This window comes from Oryctolagus cuniculus, chromosome 11 (assembly GCF_051225735.1).
Source record: "Oryctolagus cuniculus isolate XC-2025 breed Fujian yellow rabbit chromosome 11, ASM5122573v1, whole genome shotgun sequence".
Classification (NCBI taxonomy): domain Eukaryota; kingdom Metazoa; phylum Chordata; class Mammalia; order Lagomorpha; family Leporidae; genus Oryctolagus; species Oryctolagus cuniculus.
Window position 1 is genome coordinate 79427082 of NC_142877.1, and position 21573 is coordinate 79448654.

Genomic DNA, 21573 nt, shown 5'->3' on the forward strand with positions numbered 1-21573 from the left:
TCTCTCTCTGTGTGTGTGTGTGTGTGTGTCTCCCTCTCTCTGTAATTCTGACTTTCAAATAAATAAATACATCTTTAAAAAAAAAAGTGTGGCTTTGTAATCAAATGTGGTTTTAAATACAGCTTTGCGACCTAACTAGCTCGGTGAGCTTGGTTTGAGTACTTGATCTCTTGCACCTGTTTATCTGTAAAATGATGCTACTGCACACCTTGAAGGGCTGTAACAAGATTAAATCAGATGACGTAGGTGAAATGCTAATCATAGCACCTGGCACATGGTAAATACCCTAAATACATGATGGCTGTTAGATTGAGCAAGAATATCTAGATGTAGTTTTCTGATCTTTGGAAATAGTTATAAATGGTGCTTTGCTAAGCATTCATCTAATGTTGTGTTTTTGAGGGTTTGGTAGTGAAAGACTATTAAATGTTTTCCAACACAATTAAGAGCTTTCAGTGGAAAACAGCTTGTGAGGCTGGGAAAGGCAAGTGTGAGAGATTCTCCCTCATGGAGAAGAATAACCCTTCTTAATTCCACCTAGTCCTTGTCTCCTTGACCCCTTCAGCATTGTAATAGGCAAAACCGAAGTTAAGTGTGTCCAGCAGCATTTTTTCCCCATTGAAAATGCACATTATCCTTGAAGTAACTCCTTCATTCTCTGGGACCCATAAACCAATTCTGAATATGAGTCCTCTGTCTAGGCCAGTGTCCTAAGGCAAGCTGAACCACAGTTGCCTTTTTCTGTAACCTTGTGTTCTAGGCTTAGATTTTCCAAATATTTTATTTCATGCTCCTCTTAACAAAACTCTGAATCAGATGAGTTGACTATAAACACAAGACCTCTTTATTTTATTTTAGGGCAAAAATTCTTCCCAGAAGCCAGCTAGGCTCTGTTGGGGAGGACATTTTTAGTATGTACTAAATAAAGGGGAAAAGTAAAGCCTTAATCTGCTAATCTTTGCAAGAACCCAAAAAGTAAGTACTTTTCTACTTTATTTCTTTTTTAAAAAATAATTTATTTATTTGAAAGGCAGAGTAACAGAGAGGCAGAGACAAAGAGAGAGAGGTCATCCATCCACTGGTTCACTTCCCAGATGGCCGCAAGGCCAGAGCTGAGCCAGTTTGAAGCCAGGAGCCAGGAGCTTCTTCTGAGTCTCCCACTTGAGTGCAAGGTCCCAAGTACTTGGGCCATCTTCTACTGCTTTCCCAGGCCACAGCAGAGAGCTGGATCAGAAGTGGAGCAGCCGGGACTCGAACCGGTACCCATTTGGGATGCTTGCACTACAGGCAGCAGCTTTACCCACTATGCCACAGCGCCGGCCCCTCCACCTTATTTCTTTTTTTTTTTTAATAATTATTTTATTTATTTGAAAGACAGAGTTACAGAGAGAGATAGAGAGGTAGAGCCAGAGAGAGAGAGAGAGAGAGATATCTTTCATTCTGCTGGTTCACTCCCCAAATGACCGCAATAGCCAGAGCTGAGCTAATCTGAAGCCAGGAGCTTCTTCTGGGTCTCCCATACAGGGGCAGGGGCCCAAGGACTTGGGCCATGTTCTACTGCTTTTCTAAGCCATAGCAGAGAGCTAGATCAGAAGAGGAGCAGCCAGGACTCAAACCCATGCCCATATGAGATACCTGCACTGCAGGCTGGGGCTTTAACCCACTGTGCCACAGTGCTGGCCCGTATCTTATTTCTTAATCAAGATGTAGCAGTGGTGATAGAGATTAAAAATTATTCAACTCTAATACTCTATGATACATGTTCTAGTAGACAAAATGAGCTACATGCTCATGCACTTAACATGTTGAAAGGTAGATTCCAGTATCATATTCAAATTTACCATAGTTGCTGTTTTAATCAGTCATCAACTGCTTCCTCATACTTGCTTCGTTCCCTTACCCTTTTTTACTGGTGTTATTTCATATTTTTATTATGCTGTTATTCATGTTCTCTTTTCCACTAACGCATTCTAGTTTTTCCAGTTCTGCTTATGCTTTTTTTTTAAAAAATATTTTATTTATTTATTTGACAGGCAGAGTTACAGACAGTGAGAGGGAGAGACAGAGAGAGAGGTCTTCCATCCACTGGTTCACTCCTCAGTGGCCGTAACAGCCGGAGCTGCGCCCTTCTGAAGCCAGGAGCCAGGAACTTCATTCATTTCCTTCCCCTTGAATATAGACAGGGTATAGTGAATTGCTTCTAGAAAACCCAATAACATGTATAATTCTGAAACTAAGTATAAAAAAAGTGGGGCCAGCGCTGTGGCGTAGTGGGTAAAGCCTCTGTCTGCAGTGCCAGTATCCCATATGGGTGGCATTTTGAGGCTTGGCTGCTCCACTTCCAATCCAGCTCTCTTCTATGGCCTGGGAAAGCAGTAGAAGATGGCCCAAATCCTTGGGCCCCTGCACCTGCGTGGGAGACCCAGAAGAAGCCCCTGGCTCCTTGCGTGGGATCAGCTCAGCTCTGGCCATTGTGGCCAATTGGGAAGTGAACCAGTGGATGAAAGACCTCTTTCTCTCTCTGTCTCTCCTCCTCTCTATTTAAAAAAAAAAAATCTTAAAAAACCATGCCTCCCTCCTCAGTCTTCCTCATCTTCTCATCTCTTCCTCACCTTGTATGTCTGTCTTCCTGTCTTCCATCACCTGCTGCAGAGGAAGCCAGCCGCATGGCAGGAGGACACTCAAGCAGCACATGGGAGGCACATGTGGTGAGGAACAGAGGCCCCCGGCCAACAGCCCTAGAGAAGGAGAAAAACAAAGGCACAAAAAGCACATGAATGTTCTCGTGTGATTCTACAGTACTGTGAATCACAGGAAGTGATTCCAGCCCTGGCCAATACTGACAGCACACCCTTGAGAGGTCTGGGGCCATTAGTGAGTTCCCTCTTGCCAAACCAATTACCATTTTTCAGACGGAACCCTCCCTGACCGCTAAGTTACTGGGCAACCTTGAGTGGGTTGGAGTGTGTATTCGTGCACAGAACAGAGTCTCCCGAAAAGGGCCACACAGCTGGAGTTTCACACGAATGTTACATTCCGTCTTTGAATCCTGTTTTGATGCACAATGTGAATATGTTCTCAAACCATCACCACTAGGAAGCTTATTTCTTCCCCTAAGTTATAGTGATGTAAGAGATAGAGAATGCTACAACGCAATAAAAATATTTTATTGTCTCACTTATGATTAGAAACACCAGACACTTCCAGGAAAATGAAGTGTATGCATGTGTATTTTCTAACTTTAAACGACTTTATTTAATGCGTACAAGTTTCACGTACTTCGTATATACAGATTTAGGAACACAGTGATACTTCCCAACCTACCTTCCCTCCTGCCCATGCTCCAACCCTTCTTCCTCCTCCCTCTCCTATTCCCACTTATTTTTTTTAACAAGGGTCTATTTTCAGTATACTTTATACTCAGAAGGTTAACTCTACACTAAGTAAAGAGTTCAAGGGCTAGCACTGTGGCATAGCAGGTAAAGACGCCACCTGCAGTGCCGGCATCCCTTGTGGGCGCCGGTTTCGGTCCTGGCTGCTCCACTTCTGATCCAGCTCACTGCCTGGAAAAGCAGTGGAAGATGGCCCAAGTCCTTGGACCCCTGCACACGTGTGGGAGACCCAGAAGAAGCTCCTGGCTCCTGGCTTTGGACCGGCTCAGTTCCAGTCATTGCAGCCAACTGGGGAGTGAATCAGCGGATGGAGACCTCTCTCTCTCTCTGCCTCTCATTCTCTGTGCAACTCTAACTTTCAAGTAAACAAATAAATCTCTCTTTTTTTTTAAGAGTTCAACAAATAGTATGAAGAAAAAAGACACTGTTCCTCAACAGTAGAGACAAGGGCTGTAAACAATCATTGAATCTTAAAATGTCCATTTCATTCCAACATGTTACATTTCAGGTACTCCATTAGTTACCCCAGATCAGGGAAAACATGATATGTGTCTTTTGGGACTGGCTTATTTCACTAAGTATAATGGTTTCTTTCTTTTTTTAAAAGATTTATTTATTTATTTGAAAGTCAGAATTACACAGAAAGAGAGAAAGAGAGGCAGAGAGAGAGAGAGAGGTCTTCCATCCGCTGGTTCACTCCCCAATTGGCCACAGTGGCCCGAGCTGCGCCAATCCTAAGACGGGCAAGGAGCTTCCTCCGGATCTTCCCACATGGTTTCAGGGGCCCAAGGACCTGGGTCATCTTCCACTGCTTTCCCAGGCCATAGCAAAGAGCTGGATTGGAAGTGGAGCAGCTGGGACTTGAACTGGCGCCTATATGGGATGCTGGCACTGCAGGCGGTAGCTTTACCCACTATGCCACAGTGCTGGCCCCAAAGTATAATGGTTTCTAGTTGCATCCATTTTGTTGCCAAAGAATGCATTTCTTCTTCTCCATCTTCCTTTTTTCCTTCCTCCTCCTCCTTCTCTTGCTCCTCCTCCCCCCTTCCCCCTCCTCCTCCCCCCCTTTTCCACTCCCCATCCTTCCCTTCTTCTTCTCTGTCTCTCAACAGCTGAGTAGTACTCCATAGTGTATATACACCATAATTTCTTTATCCAGTCCTCAGTTGATGGGCATCTGGGTTGATTCCATACCTTAGCTATTCTATATGATCCTATAAGAAAATGTATGCTTACCCACCAAATCTCAAGAAACATTTTCAGAATTTGAAACAGAGCTTATCAAAAGACTTTGGTGGTATTTGCCCATTCAGGAAAAGACTAACTTTAAAAAAAAAAACCACTATAATTCAGCATTTAAACATTACCATTTAGGTGTACAGTTTATTTTAAATATAGTTAATGAGATTTCCATATGTATGTTGATTATTAATCCAAGCTGCAAAGAAAATGCCATACAAGTGTCCAGTGGGGGGCAGGGAGTGTGTACTTGTTTGGAAGATATGGTGAGGAAGGATAACTGGACTTTGAAACAGTGTACCATGATGCAATTGATAGGAGTTATTTATGTAATAGGACCACTAGGATTTTTATAAACTCTTTACATAATGGGATTAAATGTCATTTGTAAAATGAACCTTTCATTGTAAAAAAAAAATACTAAAATCTTTCATGTTTCTGCAGCTCTCACCTCATCAGAAATATCCTGAGTTATAAAAAAAAATAATTCTGTTTAAAAAAACAAATTGTATAAATTCTATATTTATGTTTAAAAGAAGTGCTGGCTTAGATTTTACTTTAAACATTGGTGATTTACACTGTTCCAAAAAGATTGTGGGAATACCTCATTACCATTCTTAATTCTTGTATATAAATGTCATGCATTACAAAACTCAAGCTTTTGATTTCTTGCTCCCTATGTTTATTTCTAATTATAAGACTTGAAGTACTACAACCCCTACTATTAATGGCTGGGTATGAGTTAAAATATATATTCACATGGACTTGTAAAATTATCTGCGTCCTCTGTGAAAGGTCAGTGGGCTATCCCGGAGTGATCGTGCATACCCAAATTCAGCAACAAAATCATAAATGAGGAAGAACAAAGTGTATATGATATTCTTCAAGCCAATAACATGTTTCAGCCAAATAGCAATTATTTATTGAGTGCTCCTTGCATGTCAAACATTGTAGGAATATTTTTTCTCACCATACTATAGCCTTGTAAGATTATTGTTTTTCTTTCTATTTTAAATATGAGGAGAGTGAAAGTCTTGGAAATTGAATAGCTTACTTAAAGCCACATAGTGAGTATGTGGCAGAACAAGGAATCAAATACAGTCCAATATGAAGTTCACACTCTGTGATTGGATGAGTCCTTTCAACAGTGAGTCTTCCCTGCCATACCACAGAACAAAAATCACCTCTGCTTAAAGACCCAAAGACTGCTGGCTCCCAGGGAGCAAGCCTTTGGCTAACCAGACAGAAGCCTTTGCTGCAGAGGAGACCCCTGCACCACAGCTGACTGATGTGAAGGCTAAGACAAATAGTGAGTCGGTGCAGAAGCCTAGCTGGTGTTCAGTCTGGGGTTGGTGGATAAGGTGGATGCAAGGAGGAAGCCAGTACAATACAAAAGATGGCGCCTTGACTATCCCTCTTTGGCTAATGCCTGCCAGAAGTGAATGAGCATGTTACCCACTGTTTACCAAAACCTCCAGACTAAGCTAAATGTGGGGGCACAAGTAGACCACCATTTTCCTACCTCCTCCTTTTGGGGAGGATTGTATCACTTTCTTAAGCATAGAGGGAATGAGGAGATCTGCATGTGGCTTTTGCCTCTGCCGCTGTCTCTGAAAACTTGAGTGAGTTGATTAACTAACTTATTTGTGTTTAACTTTCCTGAGTCCAGCTGGTCACTTGGGTTTCATTTTAGCTCTAAGATTCTATGATTCTACTAGTAATAGGAAGTACATAATACTATTTTTGATAAGAAAATGTTCGTAGGTATCCATTAAAGTTTATAGCTGAAGATAACAATTTCTTAGAGGATCAAAGAAGCAAGACACACATCAGAGGCAGCATCTGCTCCTGACACCATAAAATGTGTTGATTTTTACTTTTTTTTACTTTGTTTTTAAAGGATGCCCACTGCTACCCATGCCTACCTCTCGACAAAATATGAGAGTTTAAGAGTTGAGCTTATACTTCAGCTACTAGAAGATCTGCTGTCCCTGACCATGGTTGTCACCTGGGTTGCTCACTTGCCTGCCAAATCCTCCACCAGACCTGGTGGAAATGAGGTTACGGGTTGAACCCAAGGTGCAAAGGAGACTTAGAAATATTAAGCTTTTTAGTCTCTGGCTTATAAGAAACCTTCTTTGAAGAGTAACTGGGCATTAGTTAAATGAACTTATGTGTAGTGTCTGCCACATCATATTACATTGCAATGCAAAAAGAGGGGGGAAGGAAAAATTGACATGCTGTAATCCTTTTCACACCTTTATATAAAATATGCTATACAAAATATCCAAAAGGGTATATTTTAAAATGTTGTGGTGTTTTGCTTTGATCAGACAGATCACTGTCTTTGTTGTCTTTGTACTTCTCAAAATTGATTAATTATTCTACCATGAATGAGTAGCATTACTTGTATAATTTCTTTCTTTCTTTCTTTTTTTTTTTTTTTGACAGGCAGAGTGGACAGTGAGAGAGAGAGAGAGAGACAGAGAGAAAGGTCTCTTTGGCCATTGGTTCACCCTCCAGTGGCCGCTGTGGCTGGCGCATCGCGCTGACCGAAGCCAGGAGCCAGGTGCTTTTCCTGGTCTCCCATGCGGGTGCAGGGCCCAAGCACTTGGGCCATCCTCCACTGAACTCCCGGGCCATAGCAGAGAGCTGGCCTGGAAGAGGAGCAACTGGGACAGAATCCGGCGCCCCGACTGGGACTAGAACCCGGTGTGCGGGCGCCACAAGGTGGAGGATTAGCCTAGTGAGCCAAGGTGCCGGCCCTATATAATTTCTTAGACAAATGATATTTCTTCTTTATGTTACTGTGAATCTACATGATATAGAGATGGTGACCCTGACTCTTTGTATCTCACAGATGTCTGCCTTGAAGGTATAGGCCACAGACTTAGACCTTGAAAATAACTTTAAAACACATGTATACCTTTTTTCCAGTTCAGATAATATAATCAAACTTCTCCATATTTGAATCAATTTTTAATGGAGACGCACAACAATAATTATTTGAGAATTACCTGGAGGAGTCTCTTTTTTCTTTATTTGAATTGTTTTCTTTTTTTCTGCTTAGATCACGTCTCTCAGTGACCATATTAACAATTTTTTATAATTTTCTCATGAAGTGAGATTGGTGTTATTATACAGTTTCATTAGCAAACAAAGATACATTTGAATTACAAATTATTTACATGAAGAACAGACAACTTTATATACAGGAGTGGTGAAATTGGAAGAAAGATAAAACTTGAAAAGTAGGCAAGGTCTAGACCATGGGGATCTATGAACAATAAGGAATGTGGATTCAACTCAAGTCTCATCCCCTCTAATTCTCTTCATGGGTACTGATTTCATTTTTCATTAGAACATACTAACTATATTCAACCTATTGCTTAAATTTGAAGACTCATTTTTGAACTTGGAAGAGCTTATGAGGTTTCTAAGTTAAGATGTAATTATGTCTCATGAACTATTAATTTAGGCAATAGATTTCTATAGTGCTTTCTAAACTTTTTTATTTTATTACATCTGGTGTTTGTGTTTTTTTGTTTGTTTGTTTGTTTTGTTTTGTTTTGTTTTTAGGCTCCTGCTATATGCCAGGTACATTGTTTGGCTTTGAGGAGAAATAGCAACCAAAGAAGGTTTCTGGTCTCAAACTGTTAATGCTTAGGAGATCTAAGATGTTCACTGATCCCTGCTGCACAGTTTATAATGTGAGTCATAGATGAAAAGGGAGCCTAGACAAGGAGATGAGTCTGACATAAGGATGCAAGAATAGGGAGTTGGATTCTGAAGGTGTAGGGAGGTAGGGAAGTGGAGAGGTGGGATAGTAAGAGGAGGTGACCAGTAGAAAACACATATCAAGGGGCTCTCAATGTGGCATAACATGGTTAAGCTGCTGCCTGTGACACTGATGCCATATGAGTGCTGGTTAGAGCCCCAGATGCTCTACTTCTTTTTTTTTTTTTTAATTTATTTATTTATTTGAAAGTCAGAGTTACACAGGGAGAAAAGAAGAGGCAGAGAAAGAGAGAGAGAGAAAGAGAGGGAGAGAGGTCTTCCATCCACTGGTTCACTCCCCAAATGGCTGCAATGACTGGAGCTACGCTGATGGAAGCCAGCAGCCAGTTGTTCCAGGTCTCTCATATGGGTGCAGGGGCCCAAGGATTTGGGCCATCTTCTACTGCTTTCCCAGGCCATAGCAGAGAGCTGGATCAGAAGTGGAGCAGCTGGGTCTCGAACCAGTGCCCATATGGGATGCCAGCACTGCAAATGGCAGCTTTACCCATTATGCTACAGTGCCAACCCCAGATGCTCTACTTCTGATTCAGCTCCCTGCTAATGTGACTGGGAAAGCAGCCAAAGATGGTCAAACTTCTTGGGCCCCTGCACCCACGTGGGAGACCTGAAAGAACTCCTGGCTGCTGGCTTCAGCCATCGCTGCCATTTAGGGAGTGAACCAGTGGATGGAAGATCTCTCCATCTCTCCTTCTCTCTTTCTGTAACCCTACCTTACAAATACACAAATAAATCTTAGAAAAAAAGAAAATACATATCAGGCCTGTTACTGTGGGGAGCAGGGCCTGTCTCCCACAACATGGCGAAATAAGTACTGAGACTACCGAGACTAGACTAGACCACTGAGACTATTAAGACTAACTCTATGCATCTGATCTCCCATCATATGGCGCTGAGAGTAAACAAATCTTACACAGCTGTTTCGTCAATTAGCTGATTCCTGATTGGCATGCTCAGCACACAGGCAGCAGAGCACGGATTGGTGGGAGAGGACTATAAAAGGGGGAGAGAGCCAACAGCCGCGCCCCCCTGAGAGAGTCGGTTGGAGAGCTCGCCAGTGCCGCTCCTCCACGGAGGTGGGGGAGCGGCAGCAAATCCGCGAAGGATGGGGGAAAGAGAACAGCGCCCGGTGCCGCTCCTCCACGAGTCGGGGAGCGACATGTTACCATTGTGAGTAACTGGAGCTTTATCCCCTGGGAAACTGGGAGATGCTCTACATACAATGTTAGGCTTATTCCAATCAAGAGGTAAAAGGGTTAAAATGTTTAGTCACTGACTTCCAAGTCTTTTTTTTTTTTTTTTTTTTTTTTTTTTTTTGACAGGCAGAGTGGACAGTGAGAGAGAGAGAGACAGAGAGAAAGGTCTTCCTTTGCTGTTGGTTCACCCTCCAATGGCCGCCGCTACTGGTGCACTGCGGCCAGCGCATAGCGCTGATCTGAAGCCAGGAGCCAGGTGCTTTTCCTGGTCTCCCATGGGGTGCAGGACGCAGGCACTTGGGCCATCCTCCACTGCACTCCCGGGCCACAGCAGAGAGCTGGCCTGGAAGAGGGGCAACTGGGACAGAATCTGGTACCCCTACCGGGCCTAGAACCCGGTGTGCCGGCGCCGCTAGGCGGAGGATTAGCCTATTGAGCCACGGCGCCGGCCATGAGGAAATATTAAAAGCCAGTCAGAGGGGAAAACGCCGCAGTATATAGAGAATGGAAAAAAAGAAAAAAAAAGTTAAGGATGACAGCTGACTGCTTGTGGGAAACATTGTAAGGTACCAGACAGAGGGGCAAAATACTGTATCGTTAAAGTACAGGGGGAAAAAAATCTCTAAACTTAGTATTTTAAAACCAGTTAAAAGATATCCTTCAAAGATGAAGGTGGGGGAAGACCTTTGGGACAGCAGTTAATTTGTTGCTTGGGACACCCATATGCTGTATTGGTTTAACTGGTTCAAGTCCTGGTTACCCTGCTTCTGATCCAGCTTGCTGCTAATGAACACCCTGGGAGGCAACAAATGATGACTCATGTACTTCGGTCCCTGCCACCCATTTTAGAGACTCAGATTGAATTCTAAAATCCAAACCTTGGCTTGGCCCAACCAGCTGATGGGAGATCTCTCACCTTCCCTGTGTGAAGCCTAAACAATTTTTCACAACAGATTTGCACCCCCCCAAAAAAAAGTGTTAAAAGGAAGTCTGGCATTGTGGCATATTGGGTTAAGTCCCTGCCTGTGACACCAGTATCCCACATTGGTGTTGGTTTGGGTCCCAGCTACTCCACTTCCAATCTAGCTCCCTGCTGATGTACCTGGGAAACCAGTGGAGGATGGCCCAAGTCTGTGGGCCCCTGCACCCAGGAGAGAGATCTAGAAAAAGCCCCTGGCTCTTGGATTTGGTCTGGCCCAGCCCTGGCTGTTGCAGCCATTTGGGGACTAAACCAGCAGATACATGATCTCTCTCTCCCTCTCTTTGTAACTCTGCCTTTCAAATAAATAAAAATTTTTTTTTAGAAAAAGAAGTTCTTCAGGCAACTGGAAAAGGAGACTACAGGGGCTAGAATTGTTACATGAATGGTAAGCCATCACCTGAGACACCAGTGTCCCTTAAGAACACCAGTTCAAATCCCAGCTGCTCCACTTCCAATTCACCTCCTTGCTAATGTGCCTGGGAAAACAGTAGACTGTGACCCAAGTACTAGGGTCCCTGATACCTATGTGGATAGAATTACAGACTCCTGGCTTTGGTCTGGCCCAGCCCTGGCTATTGTGGCCATTTGGAGAATGAACCAATAGGTAAAAGATCTTTCTCTCTCTGTCTCTCCCTCTCTCTCTGCCTTTCAAACAAATAAATATTGAGAAAAGGAAAATGACACTAAAAAAGATATCTCTACCTATAAAAGAATGAAGAACACTAGACATAGTAATTAGATAAGTATAAAAGAATTTTTACTCTTATTTTCAAAATTTGATCAAAAGATAAATGGCATTTAACAGGCAAATGTGAACAATGTATACAATGTATTGTAGAGTTTACAATATATGTATAAGTAAAATGTGACAATTGTGGCACAAATGCCTAGAGATGGGATAAGTGGGTACACTGTCGTCAGGTTTTTACACTGTATGTGAAATGGAATATTATCATTATGTAACTATAATGTGTTAAGAATATATCCTATAAAAGCAGAGCAATTACTCAAACAAAACAAAATAGTTATGGCTAATAAGCCATAAAAGGAAGTAAAAATAAATAAAAATACTCAATCCAAAAGAAAGCAATAAGTATGAAAAAGAACAAAAAACAGATGGATCAAATGAAAAACCGCAAGATGGTAGATTAAACCCAACCATGTCAATACACCCTCACTTATACTTTTAGACAAATAAGCCAGTTAACTTTGATCACCTACCTGCATGAAATTTCTCTCAGAAAGTTGGTACAATGAAAAATTAGAAACTTGACGTAATCATGGTTGGAACAGCAAAATTATCTTGGCAGTGTTTTTCATTCTGACTTGAGCATATCACAGAAAGACGTCTAACAGGTTCAGCCAAGAGACACTACGCTGAAGGCACTTTCCATTTCTTTTTTCACAGAGCACTTACATAACTCAGATTGCGATAGCGTTAATAACCCAGGCCCAGAGAGTTTGAAAGTGATTTCAGCATTAACTATGCCCTTTCTCACAAGGCTAAGGCTTAGGAACAGAGTTAAAAGGGCTTTTATTTGTACTTTCGAGATTCAAATAAACCCTGCAGGACTTGTGGGCTTCATTTTCTTATTTTCATCAATGATGACTGCTCTCTGGCCAGTACTCAAGGCCATGGGCTGCAATTTCATCTATGTCATGCTACCCTCACTTTGAACCCATGTTTTCGTTTCAGTTCTTCCCCCAGGCTTAATGTCTGATGATGTGCATTTTTCTCAAAACATATTCTCACCTCCCAATTCCATATACTTCATTAATTCTTGTTTATCCTTTTCAACTTAATCCAAATGTTCATAACTGATCCTCTAACCTGACTTCTACTCCATGTTCTTAGCACATATTGAAATTACATGCTAAGGAAAAAATATTGGATGACAGATATGGAAGTAAATATATTATATTTATCATTTCCTTAGATTAAAATATAATACTTGGCTACTGGGCCCCTCCCACATCCACTTATTAAGGGAATTTCTGAACCATATTAGGTAGGTTGGAGAAATTAGTGGTGGGAAAGCTTGAGAAACAAGCCAGGAATACCCCTACTGAGGGAGGAAAGTACTCTCACTACAGATGAGAGAAAAGTGGACCCAGAACAGAGTTGAAGCACAATAAATGAGGGGAGTACAGCAGGGACGTGAGCTATGGCTGGGATTTTGTTAGAGACTAGATAATGATGTATGTCGCTGGGGCAGCTATGGAATATGAGGGATACTGACAACGAGGGGAAAGGGAAAAGAGAACATCAAGATATGACTGTGGGTAATCAGTTGAATCCTCCATGACACTCTTTGAGAGGCACCGTTAAGGAAGAAATTGCTTCAGTGGGATTTTGGTTGCTGTATTTGTCTCCAGGAACAGCAGGGCACAAACCGACCTGTATGGGGCATGGTAGTGGATGGCAGTGGATTGGCACTTTAGCTACCAGTGCCTAGTCTCCATTCTTTTGATAAGACATCCCAGTTTCTTCTGGAAACTAATATTCCTGCTCACTCTCAATTTACAAGCTTCTGCTAGAATTGGCTCGATGCCCCCCCCCCCATCTCTGAGGATGAAACCAAAATGCAGGGGAGCAGGGCTGAAAGGGGAGGCACCAGATCTGTTGTTTGAGCCCCTACACCAACCCATCCTGCAGTTTCTCATTGATTCTTTCACTTCATGAACCAATAATTCCCTCTTTGGGAGAAGTGGGACTTAAGTGAATGCAAGGTAAGGTTTTAACTACTTGGAAAAGAGTTCTAAATTGTATAGCATTTGCTTTTGTGTCACACATGACTAAGACTTGTTTCAGTGATTAAACTTCATGAAGACAGTGACTGGGACTGTTTTGTTGTTTTTCTCCACCGTATCCCTATCAGCTGGGACAGTGTCTGGAGTATTAATTGGATGAATAATTAAATTCATCCTGTATAAACACATTAAATTATTTTGTTCCTGGTTGTTACCTCTTTCTTTGTTAGACTTTATGTTTCTGAGGGCCAGTCGTTGTCTCTATCTGGTACCCAGCCCATTGCACAAGGCTTAGAACGTGTGAAGTACTTCACAAATGTTGGCAGATAAAGGAAGAAATGCAGAAAAATAACTCAATCAGTGCCCACTATGAAATTAACTTGGTTTTTATAAAATTGATTGCCCAGATGCCTATAAGTAAACCTTGATTCTTATAACATATTTGGAAAGGTGTAAATGAACCAGGAATTGATAGCCACGGTACTATCATTCTTTTATTTCATTTATAGGAATGATAACATTTGCTACTAGATTTCTATGCTTCTTTGATCCTAGAAGGCCTGAGGCTATGTTTGTAAGATCTTAAAGAAAAGAATAGTAGTTAACATATCACTACTGAGTTCAGATACTTGCAGTATCTGGGAAGAAATGACTGAAACGCTATTTTTAGTATTTACAAAATCAAAAGTTATGGCAAAATTTCAAGTCAGATAAGCTGTATTTCTAGAATATTTAAAATCCTAACTTATTAAAGATGCAAAATAAAAAAGACCATAAAAATCTCACAAGCAATTTTATATATTAATTACATTACTTATTTGAGAGGCAGAGAACACACACACACACACACACACACACAGCACCCATTCACTAGTTCATTTCCCTAATACCCGCAATGGCAATGGCTGGGCCAAGGCCCATACTGGGAACCAATGTGGTTGGGAGAAACAGAATTACTTGATTCATCACTTTTGACTCCCAGGTCTGCATTAGCAGGAAGCTGGAGTCAGGAACCAGAGGCAAGTAACAAACCCAGGCACTCAGCTATTGGATGTAAGTGTCTTAACCACTGTCTTAATCCCTAGGCCAAATGCTAACCCCACCCATAGTGTTACCAATAGTAATTTTAATCCTAATCCTAGACCCATACATGCAACGAATCTATTCAGAGTGCAGGAAAGCAACTTTTTAAAAATCATTTCCTCTCCTTGTTTAAATATTATACATTCATCAAAGAAAACAGAACTTTCTGGAAGAGACTAGGTACAAGTTCTCTAAATCATCTTTAGTACTTGGGGGAAAAGCTGCGGTGGCAGGAAAACTTTGTTTTGCCAGCCGTATTCTTCTGTCAGAGCACCACTGGGGAGCAGGCTTCTGATGTGAGCAGAGCACTCTTCTCTCCAGCAAGACCCAATTTAAACCATACCAAATTTTGAGAAACCAATGGCAAATAGGGACACAGTAGGACCTTTTTTTTTTTTTTTTTTTTTGCTAGCTTGTGGCAGTCTTTTCTCATCTGTTCCATTTTTTATTCCTTCTAAAGTGAAATGATCCATTAAGTTCACAGAGGCAAGCATACAATACACATGAATCTCTGATTACACCAATTAATTAATGCATGATGAGGTCAGAAGCTATGGTCTGCAGTACCCATTATGAGGAGGTCTAAAGAATATGAAAAAATTGAAAATAAATTTAGTTTTAATGGACTCATGATTAGAAACAGGTCTGAAAGAAACTATTGACATTCCTTCCTTCTGTGGTGAATTAAGGACAAAGGATTGAACTCAGAAAAAGGGGAAAGTTTACCATTAAGGTAACTTCTAGAGCAAGGATTTGAGAATTTACACAACAAAGGAGGAAGTGAGTTCTTCTTTGACACGAAGGCAAAAAAAAAAAAAAGTACAGCTTTCCGGTACCACTCAGCTGAACTCTCCCCTCCTCAGGAAAGTGATAAACTTGTGGAATAACTTTTTTTTTTTAAAGAGAGATATGCAGGGGCTGGTGCTGTGGCGTAGCAGGTAAAGCTGCTGCCTCAGTGCCAGCATCCCATATAGGCGCTGGTTTCAAGTCCAGGCTGCTCCACTTCTGATCCAGCTTCCTGCAAATGTGCCTGGGAAAGCAGTGGAAGATGGCACAAGTGCTTGGGTCCCTGCATCCGCGTGGAAGACCTAGAAGGAGCTCCTGACTCCCGACTTCAGAACGGCCTAACTCAGGCAGTTGTAGCCATTTGGGGAGTGAACCAGCAGATGGAAGACCTCTCTCTCTCTCTCTCTCTTTCTCTCCCCGCCCCGCCACCGTGTACCTCCCTCTCCCTCTCTTTCTGTAACTCTGTCTTTCAAATAAATAAATCCTTAAAAGAAAACAAGAGAGATATGCAAATATATTTGCTGTATGACAGAAGGAATATGTTGCAATCAGATCAATAGCACAGTGACATGAGTATTCTGCCATATTTACATATAAAATCCTCTTCATAATTATATTTATTATAATAGTATTTCATTTGTACTATTAAAACAATATAGTATTGGCAGCCAGCATTTATTTAGCATAGTGGTTAAGATGCCTGCATCCCACATCTGAGTTCCTGGGTTCAATTCCCAGTTTCCACTCCTGACTCCAGCTTCCAACCAATGCGGACACTCAAGTGCCTTCTCAAGTAATTGGGTTCTTGTTACCCACATGGGAGACCTGGATTGAGTTTCTACTCCTGGCTCTAACCCTGGTTCCAGCCCAGTGCAGGCTGTTATGGGCATTTGGGGAGTGATCCATCAAATGGGATCTCTTTCTCTCTCTCTCTTTGTCCCTCTCCCTCTCAAATAAACAACAATTTTCAAAATAAAATGACATATAATATTAATCATTTTATAAGTCAGTGCTCCAAATCCATGGATTCCACATCCACGGGGTCACGAAGGACTGAATGTATTTTTAAAAGTATGTATTTCTACCGAACTTGTACATGCTTTTTTCCTCACCATTTCCTAACCAACACAATATAACAACTGCAACAGCATTTACATTGTATTTAGTATAAGTAATCTAGAGAGGATTTAAAGTGTAAAGTAGGATGTGTGTGGTTTACATGCAAGCACAACAACATTTTATATAAGGGACTGGGGCATCTACAGGTTTTTGTGTCCACGCTGGATCCTGGAACTGTGGTCCCACAAATACTGAGGGATGACTCTATATGTATCGTAAAAGCTAGTGTGCCATGTGTACTTAGTATTCATTTGTGCCAGACATATCATAGGTGTTCAGTAAGTGGTGGAAAAAAGTATAAAATGTTGATTTGATTTCACAAGTATGCATTACATGATTCCTCTAGATTCTTATCTGACTTTTTTAGGGGTAAGATTAACCTGAGAGAATTTAAGGTGTGTAGCCCTTCCAAGCAGTGTGCCTAGAGATCCCACAGATGCTGCAACCCATTTGACAGCCTTCTTAAAATTACACTTAAATACAGGCTAGCTTACATTATAATGCCCCTAATGCCAAAATTAATGGTTCTTCCCATGCATCACACAAAGGAAAGATTGTTTTTCTCCGTGTTACTTTCTCAAGGTAAGTTTTGCAAATTAAATTAGAACCTGCCTGATCTAGCTGTTTGAGCATCTACTAATATTTCTAAATGTTAACCAATAGGGTGAATACAAAAGAATTAGAGTAGTTGTTATTCCATGATCAATTCTTTTTCAGTAACCTGGATCTTTGAAATTTTTTATTTTAAAGAGATCCCATGTTGATAGAACTTTCCTCTTAAGCCCTGGATATTTGCTAGCCCTGACCATACAGGTTAAAGGTTGCAGTGTCTGATACATTGCATTTCCTGTACTTGGCATTCTCTTTTCTACACAATAGAATGGTGACACTCCTGCTATCAAGGACTGGGATATATGTTTCCTCCGCTTGAATCTGAGAGCCCTTGAATGTGACATCCAAGATTAAGTCATAAATGTTGGAAGAGCTTGTGTCTACTGCTTTTGCACACTTGATCTCAAAACCCAACCAGTAAGTTGGAAGGTGGCATACAGGCTGTGTTGGGTGTTTTAGACGATAGCTTGTTGACATCATAGCCCAAAGCCCAAATCAAGGCAACATGTGAGTGAGGAAGCCAAGATGACTCCAACACCAGGGATTGTCAAGCTACTTGAGAAAAAAACTGCAAGAGACATTTGTCCCTCCGAGCCAAGCAAACCTCCAGAATCACAAGGGTTAGTAATAAAATGATTGGAAGGTTTAAGCCACTAAGTTTTAGAGTAACACATTACACAGCAGTAGATAATTGAAATGAGAGAGACTTAAGCTCTCCTTAATTTCCTAAGGAGCCTGTTATAGTCTGAAGAATTCACAGTATTCTTTATTTTGGGGAGGTTTCCTTTTGATCACCTAACAAATTATGAAAGTAGAAGTCAGATTGGATTGTCAACTACGTAGAAATCAGTGATCACTTTCTCTCTTGGTTCTGTCCAGATGACTGGAAACCACAAAAGCTTGACAAAATTAGGGGAATACTTCAAAATACTAAAACATAAAAAGAAAACCCAACTACAAACCTTATATAAAATATCACATCATTTTTGGTGCTTAAAATGTATTTTTGTGCATATAACTGAACTCATTTAAGGCAAAGATTTTTATTCATGCTGTATCCTCAAAGCCTACAATGTGGCCTAGCACAGAGACACAATAAAAATAAGTTGGGCCGGCGCCGCGGCTCACTAGGCTAATCCTCTGCCTAGCGGCGCCGGCACACCGGGTTCTAGTCCCGGTTGGGGCGCCGGATTCTGTCCCGGTTGCCCCTCTTCCAGGCCAGCCCTCTGCTGTGGCCAGGGAGTGCAGTGGAGGATGGCCCAGGTGCTTGGGCCCTGCACCCCATGGGAGACCAGGAAAAGCACCTGGCTCCTGGCTCCTGCCATCGGATCAGCATGGTGCGCCGGCCGCAGCGCGCCGGCCGCGGCGGCCATTGGAGGGTGAACCAACGGCAAAGGAAGACCTTTCTCTCTGTCTCTCTCTCTCACTGTCCACTCTGCCTGTCAAAAAAAAAAAAAAAAAAAAAAAAAGTTGAATGAATGAATGGAAAGACATCTGACAGAAGAAACACTAACATTTATTTCTTGTGGCTAAGATTAGCATGGTGTTTCTTCTTTCTCTTCATTTTTCTACCATGGTTATTTATATAAAATATTTGTAAAAGTACCTAGTTTATTTTAGGATAAAAAAGTTATTATACACACATACACATATAAACAAATCTTTTTCTAAGCAAAATATCCTCATAGGAAAAATCTGCATAATGATAGACCTCAAAAGGAAACTTTATATTGTATAGAAGCCACTGATAAATGACTTTGTTAGCGACAATATGATTTCTGTACAAGGTTTTGTGGAAACATAACTGTCAAAGAGCAAATTATTTTCCTTATTTTTGTTATTTTATTATGATCACTTTATTTAGATCACTTGGGATTCCTGTTGTTTGCTAATTTAAATCAACTTATTCCCAAAAAGGCCCTGAGAAAGTCTTTTGCCACTATGTTCAGATTCAGAGTAAAAAACAGATTTCAGTCTGCATGTCTAGTCTGATTGATTATATTTACTATTGACTACCTAACATGCTCTGTGGAGGATTCTAAGTTTAAGTGATGCCTGTTTGATTAGCAATGTCTGCCATGGATCAGACATAGAGGAGGCCAGATTGCCTGTGAGCACGTGACTTGCACAAATACTGTTAACCTTTATCTTGTGTTAGACCTCACTTTTTTATAAACTGCTGATACTAATTAACTTTTGTTCAGAATGGAGAAGGCAGAATCATGGCTCTGAAAGATGTCCTTATTCTAAACAGTTGATCTTGATTGTGCCAAGATAAGATGGTCACTGATTGCTATGTAACTGGAAGTCTAGTTTGACATCTTTTTCCATTGTAATTGCTGTCTGAAGGGGACTTAAGGGGGCCGATCACATAACGCTAAAATAGGGAGAGATCTCTTTGATTATCTAGGCAGGGCCATTGTCTTTACAAGGGTCCCAAAAATGGAAGAGGGAGGCTAAAGCAATCAGAGGGACTCCTCTGTGACATAGAAAAGAGAACCAGAATGTTGGTGAGCTGAGGGTTCCTTTTGGCTTTTCTAGTTTTGAAAATGGACTGAAGGGAGCCAGAAGTCAAGGAATGTGGTCTCTGGAAGACATGGAAGCAGATAGTCTGGTAGAGAACCTCAAAAGAAACACACACTGCTCAGTGGGATCCATGTCACACTAATAACTACAGAATGGTAAGAATGGACATTTTATTGTTTAAACTGCTAGGTTTCTGGTAATTAGTTTCAGCTTCAATAGTTACAGCTGTAAATTCCACAACTCTCCCAACTGCTGACCCACTGAGTTTTCTGCAAATCTCTTTACAATTCATGGCTGGTTTCTTCTAATAATTTTAGGATCAAGTCTCCCAAGCGCCTTTTTATTATTATTATTATTTTAAAATATTTATTTGTTTATTTGAACGGCAGAGTTACACAGAGAGAGGGAGATATACACACACAGACACACAAATTTTCCATTCGATGGTTCACTCCCCAAATGGCCACAATGGCTGGAGCTGGGCCAGGCCAAAGTCAGGAGCTAGGAGCTTTGAGTGTCAGGGGCCCAGTGCTTAAGCCATCTTCTGCTGCTTTCCCAGGCACATTAGCAGAGAGCTGGATCAGAAGTGGAGTGGCTAGGACAGGAACTGGTACCCATGTGGGATGCCAGTATTGCAGGCAGCAACTTAACCTGCTATACCACAACGCTGGTCCTCTGCATTGCATTAAGTTGTAGGAGAAGGAGCAAATGTTTACGGGTTCGGATGCCTGCATCCCACATTCTTTACTAGGATTTGATTCCACCTCTGGCTCCTGACGTCAGTTTCCTGTGATTAGAGACTCTGGAAGGCAGTGTGGATGGCTTTAGTAATTTAGTTCCTGCTACTTACCTGGGAGACCTGGATTGAGTTTCCATCTCCTGGCTCTGAGATCAGTCCAGCCTCAGGCACTGAGGGCATTTGGGAGTGACCCAGAACATGTGTGATCTATGCTTCTTGCTTTCTCTTTTTCTCTCTCCCTCTCTTTCTACCTCTCGGCATCTCAAATAAATAAGAATAAAGAGGAAAAAAATTGTATGAGAAGCACACAGCTTTCATCCCTGCTGATCAATGTTCTGCTTAATGTCCTTGCCTCTTAAATCATTCTTTATGCAGTAACACAACAATACATTGAACAATTACAGTTATGTGTCACTTCACAACAGGGTCATGTTTGAGAAATATATCATGAAGCAATTTCACTGTTGTGTGAGCACCGTAGGGTCTACTTGCTCAAACTAAGATGCCTGTGATGTCACTGGATGATATAATCTTATGAGATCACCGTCATATATGTGGTCTGTCATCCACAAAACTGTCATTATGTGGCACATGGCTATCCAGGACAAAGCATTTGAACTTGTGAAGCTGTGTACTGCGAGAGGATGATGTGTAATAAGACTATGGCTCTGAGGTAAAACCGTAATCACTGAATACCAGATTTATATAAAGAATGTTGACATTTCATTAAAATGAATCATCACTTCATATACATCTTCTCATTAAATATATAAAGCAAAATCATAAGGTACATATTATTTTCCCTATTTCACAAATGAAGAAATCAAGGCCCAGTTCAGAACTTAATTATGGAAGTCCAAGTAGAGCTGAGCAAGTTCCCTTGTTGGATCAGATCCTTTGGGGTAAAAGATTTGCCCTCTGCCTTCTTGTTCTCTCAAAGCCATACTTTACTGACATAGCACACCTTTTAGAGCTCTGGCAATATGTAGGTGATTTGCTTTAATCCTAACAACCTGGTGGCCACACTCTTAATATTTAATGAAAGTCAAAGCAGTGTCTATAGCAATGCTTCTCAAATTTTGTTGCATTTCAGATCCACATGAGAATGTTAAAAAGTCCAGGATCTATGCCACACCCATTACCAATTAAATAAAAATCTTTGCAGTAGATTTATATGCTTGCTTTTTTTTTTTTTAATTTAGAAGTTCCAAGGTGATTTCAGGTTTGGGAACTCCTGATTTATAACTAGGGACTGCAGGGATTATCTCCCCAGCATGTAACTGGTTTACAGCCTAGCAGGGGTAGGGAACCCATTTTTCTGCCAAGAGCCATTGCATATTTATAACATCATTT

At 41.3% G+C, this 21573-nt stretch overlaps 1 long non-coding RNA gene across 1 annotated transcript in view; it reads right to left on the minus strand.

The window, feature by feature from the left end:
- Positions 1 to 1995: 1995 nt before the first annotated feature.
- LOC149123543 (uncharacterized) overlaps positions 1996 to 21573 on the minus strand; it is a 29304-nt gene continuing 9726 nt past the window's right edge. Inside the window, exons 2-3 of the long non-coding RNA XR_016216190.1 lie at positions 2613 to 2738; positions 1996 to 2168 (exon numbers count right to left, since the gene is read on the minus strand). This is a non-coding gene — a long non-coding RNA (uncharacterized LOC149123543). The remainder of the gene's footprint in view (positions 2169 to 2612; positions 2739 to 21573) is intronic.